At 41.4% G+C, this 5,428-nt stretch overlaps 1 long non-coding RNA gene across 1 annotated transcript; it reads right to left on the bottom strand.

Annotated features, from left to right (window-relative positions):
- Positions 1 to 918: 918 nt before the first annotated feature.
- LOC136451415 (uncharacterized) lies at positions 919 to 5,044 on the bottom strand. Its single transcript, XR_010758591.1, has 4 exons — positions 4,810 to 5,044; positions 4,649 to 4,711; positions 2,886 to 3,098; positions 919 to 1,239 (listed from the first exon to the last, which is right to left on the bottom strand). It is a non-coding gene; the product is annotated as an uncharacterized lncRNA (long non-coding RNA).
- Positions 5,045 to 5,428: the final 384 nt, after the last annotated feature.

The following is a 5,428-nucleotide window of genomic DNA, read 5'->3' as shown; positions in this document are numbered from 1 at the left end:
GCTTGCACAGATGAGCAGGGATGAAAACGGTACGGATATTTTCCGACCGTATTCGAAACCGAATCCGGTAAGAGGGATTGAGATCTATCCGTATCCGAGTCCGGATATCCAACATCCGATACCGTATCCGTATCTGAATACTTAAATCGCATATTTATGATGTCGATATCCCATCGTATCATATTCAACATAGTTGACACTTAGCCTGTTCGCTTGCTCGTAAACGATTGTAAATTTTCAGCCGGGAACAATGTTTTTCTCTCATACCAAACTAGCCAGCAGTAAATAATCCACAATCATTTACGGCCTCCTGAACAAGCCGACTATTCATATTCAAATGTAAATTCGAATAGAAATATAAAAATAAATATAATATCAATAATATCCGTCGGTATCCGATTGATTTTCACGCCGTGGGGACGAGATGAACCAGTGGACGATAGCAATCGAGGAGTACCATCATCGTTGGACTCTTCCATGAAAGAGGAAATAAAATAATAAAAATCCAGTGCTACAGTGCTCTGCTGGTTCTGGCTACTGCTGCACGCCGCTGCCAGGTTCAGGCCTACGTGGTCGAGTAGGACGCCAGCACAGGTACAGACTTCACTTCAACGTCATTTCTTCACAGAGCACTTCCGCCATGTTTAGATGCCACCAAAAGTTTTTTCACTCTCTCTATCACATCAATTTTTAGCCGCTTGCATGAAGTATTAAATATAGATAAAAAAAATAACTAATTACACAGTTTAATTAAAAATCACGAGATGAATCTTTTAAGTCTAGTTGGTCCACGATTGGACAATATTTATCAAATAAGACGAAAGTGATACTATTCATCGGGTTGAAATTTTTTCAGCATCTAATCGAGGCCTTCACTTCCGGAAGGGAGAAAGAATCGGCGCGTTTAGTTCCACTTCAAAATGTTAATTTTTTCAAGATTCTTCGTCACATTAAATGTTTGACACATGCATAAAACATTAAATATAAATAAAAAATAAAACTAATTACACAGTTTAGATGAAATTCACGAGACGAATCTTTTAAGTCTAATTAAACTATGATTGAACACTAATTGCCAAATAACAACGAAAGTGCTACAGTTGCATTTCGTCAAAAATTTTGCCAACTAAACGGTACCCAACTACCCCAGCTCTTCTCTTCAGTCCCCTCATCTTCCTTCTCTTCCTTCTCCTCAGCCTCCTCGGTTTTCTGCTCGTTCTCGTCAGTCTTGTTGGCGTGCTGTGCATTAGATACATTTTTCAGTTACTAATAATATCAAGTATGGTATGATATCAAACAAAATGAAAAGTGCAAGAACAAGGAACAGATACTCCAGCTTTTTCTGTCCATGCAATTCTTAAACATGACATAAGGTGGAATCTGACACGTAGAAGACCCAACAAATGTAATGGAAATAAATCATTCTCTTAACTGGTCATTGACACACTTCAGAGATGTCAGCACCTCAACAAATGTACACAGCAGAAGCTCAAACAAACAATGAGATTGAGGCTATAAAGCCTAAACCTTTTGTTTTATAATTAAGCTGGAGATTGAGATAATCTCTCCTGCCCTCCTACGTTCCCCTCACCCTCACCACCATCCCTTCTGTTCGGTGCCATCGCATGGCATGGCACCACCTCACCGCTGGGGCTACAAACCCTGGCCAACCACCTCCCACAGCTCCAACCAACGCCATCCCCCAAGCTCCAACAACTCAAGTCTTCAGTAGTGAACAACTGAGTATATTAAGTGGAGTACAATGTTCTAAAAATATGTAGCAAAGGAAGAGCAATTCTATAACTCAATAAGAGACTAAATAAGATGGGCTGGACAGTGGACACAAAAAACCAAAACAAACATCACACAGGTAGACAACGAAACACCGTCTGAACAACATACAAGAAATATAAACACCTCATGTGAGTCACTACGGGCTGCCTGATGATTGCAAAGCAAGCAAACATGTGGATCGGGTGAGCCAATTTTTTTCCTAGTGAGGTCTCAGCTGTATGCCTGTATTGATGTGCCTAAAAGTATTTGGAAGTAGCCAAACGTGCACTAAATGGATACCAGTTCAGCAGTTGGCTGAAATATGGGGGACATCAGAACTTACTATCAACTATTTTACAGAATGCGTAGATGAACATGTAACACATGTGATGCATTATATATGTGTAAAAAAGCAGGAAGTCCAGTGTCAGCTTGCAGCGTAACAGTATATTATTTCTCAAGGAACAAATATCCATCCATTATTTACCTTCTAGAATCCTTAGAGGTCAAACTTCCAAAACCTGACCACTAATATGTTTATCTAACTAGATTTATTTCAAGAAATTTTTATATAATAAGCAGGTCAATAAGGAGTTTAAGGCTATCTCCAACAACAACACGCAAAATACAAGACCCATTCGTCCTTTGGGTAGCGCTACAGGCAAAATGTTCAATACATATTCGGCATCTTCTCCAACAACAAGACTCAAAAGAGAATCATTTCTGCAAATGGATTTCCAGGAGAGAGGATGCCCATATTTTGGTTGTGCCTCTCAGGCAACCCAAAATAGGTCTCCCGTATAGGTACTCTGTTGGAGGCTGATTTTAGGTCTCTTGCTACCCATTTTGGGTTTGGGTGCCCACATGGGTTCCTTGTTGGAGACAGTCTAAGGACAGCTAAAAAAGATCAGATGAATGTTAGTACGTAGGTTCAGCACATTTATTAGTAATTTTTCAGTTACTAATAATATCAAGTATGGTATGATATCAAACAAAATGAGAGGTGCAAGAACAAGGAACAGATACTCCAGCTTTTTCTTTCCATGCAATTCTTAAACATGACATAAGGAAGCTGTACACAGCAGAAGCTCAAACAAACAAAAATGTGTTACCTCCATTCGGACAAGTCGAGACTTCAAGCCTTTGTACTTCTCCCCCAACCTTTTCTGTTTCTCATCCACACTATTTACCGTCTGCAGAGCTACAGGGAGCGACGCAAACAGCGTTCCAGCCAATCCCATCGCCCACCAGTGGACCTTTGATTGGTACTCAAAAGAAGACTTGAGATCAGCCAAATCCTTCTCGAGCAACACCAATTTCAGCTCCTGCTCAGTCAAACAGTAGAAAACAAGTGGTAATAACTTAATATGGCGTGGCGTATCGTGCCTCCCCTCATTACTGTGAACAAAAATGCAACGAAATTATGGGATCAACACAGTTCCCTGAAGCGACGACAGCAACAGCAGCATGACCACTACTGAATATGAAAGGAAACAGCATTATACCATAATGTAAATCAAAAAATCAGTTGACAAACTACCCAACAAGTAATGGTGGTCAGGAAGGAACCACACAGATTAAGACAACTACATATGCATGTCAAACGAATTGGAATAATATAAGGTGCAAGCAAACATCACTGTAGTGCATATGCTTAGTGAGTAGTGACAACAGGTGAACAACATCTGAAAAAGAATGAGCGCAAGCCTCAACAACCTCAAACACAGAACCAATAGCATACAGTTTCAATCAAATACACAACTAACCTGCAAACTAAAATAACTAAATTTGAAGTACCATGGGGCAACCTGAAGCACTATACAGTTCAAATACACAAATAACCTGCAATAACTGAATTTGAAGTACAAGGGGGCATCCTCAAGCAGTACAATTATCGCACCATGAAAAGCAAGAAATGACTGCTGCAATCAAGATTCAAGACACGTACAGTCACGGTTAGGGCCATCTGCTCACACATTATGTAACACACATGCACTTGCTGATAAGCCGATGACAGGAATTATGCAACACACTACTAGTCTACTGCACAGTATCTGCTGTCTATGCTCCTGTTGCATAATAATGTCCTCATTTTTTTACGTCATATAGATTTATCTATGGTTGCTGTTATTCACTTGCGCTTCAGCATCAGCACGTATGCTCACAAAACCCTTCTTCATACCAGTGAAACCAAATTTCCTGCATTAGTATGTAGGGGATATATGTGGGGGATATCTGAAGTGTGTTGCCTAGGGAGAAAAGTGTATAACAGAAACCACAGCACAACTACTGATTAGTAATCTGATAACACCATTAGTCACTGAGGGTAATTCACAGGAAAGTGAGAACAAGGCTGACAAATCACCCAATAAGTAACAACTAACAAGACACTACATATATGTCAAACGAAATTGGAGTTGCAATAAAAGATGGAAGCAAACATTAATAGGGAACCTCTGCATGTCCCTATGCTTAATGAGAACATGTAACATCTGAAAAGGACTGAGCCAAAGCATTGACACTGAAACTACAGTTGAAATATACACAAACATACTGCAGTAACAAATTTTGACACACAGGGGCATGATCAGAAAGTCCAGGTACGATACCTGGCATACTAACAAACTTTGACACACAGGGGCATGATCAGAAAGTCCAGGTACGATACCTGGCAGACTAATTAGAAACACATACAAACATGTGACAAACAAACCAAAGCATCATTTCAGTGTTAAGGATAAATCTAATGGGACATGACCAAATTGACTGCCAAAACCGACCAAACATTGTGATTTTTCAACCACTTTGCTGTGCAACTTCAAGGTCATGGCAATCTAGCGGTGGAGAAGTTATAAGCAAACTCTTTGCAGCATACCTTGGAATCTGCGGCTGCCTTCTTCACCAGATTGTTAGCCTCTTCGGACTCGGACTCCCCACCCTGATTCAAAATACAACAGGAAGACAGTAAGGAGACAGATCTCGCAGACAAAGCAGATCTCGTGCGAAGGTGAAAGGGAAGTTGAAAAAAGATCGCACCTTCTAGCCTGCTTTAGCCAGACGCTTGACCTCGGACTCCGCACGGCTAGCGTCACCGGCACTGGCAGAGGAGAGTGAGCGACCCCGACCACAAGCTCTTCCTGTCATACGTGCCGCCGCTGCCGCAGCAGCAGCAGCCCTCATCCTTGCCACCGACGGCGCCATGGCTCTCACCGCCGTCATGACTCCACAACCGCCGCCGCCGCCCTTTGGTAGGGTTTTTTAGAAGGGAAGGCGAGAGTACCGGAAGCGAGGGTAGGGTTTAGAAGAGACGGAAGAGTGCCTTGGACCTTCCTATGATGGGCCGGGCCACATCCAACGCAGAGCCCGCGTTGGATCTGGGGGTTTGCCTGCAAGAGGTATTTGAGTAAGTTTTTTATTTTAGTTAGGCCTGGTTTAGATTGAAACTTTTTTCAACCTGATGAATAGTACCACTTTCGTCTTATTTGACAAATATTGTCCGATCGTGGACCAACTAGGCTCAAAAGATTCATCTCGTGATTTCCAACTAAACTGTGTAATTAGTTATTTTTTTTACCTACATTTAATACTCCATGCAAGCGGCTAAAAATTGATGTGATGGAGAGAGAGTGAAAAAACTTGGAACTTTGATGGGATC

This window comes from Miscanthus floridulus, chromosome 5 (genome assembly GCF_019320115.1).
Source record: "Miscanthus floridulus cultivar M001 chromosome 5, ASM1932011v1, whole genome shotgun sequence".
In the NCBI taxonomy this organism is placed as follows: Eukaryota; Viridiplantae; Streptophyta; class Magnoliopsida; order Poales; family Poaceae; genus Miscanthus; species Miscanthus floridulus.
This window is presented reverse-complemented; position numbering and strand designations above follow the sequence as displayed.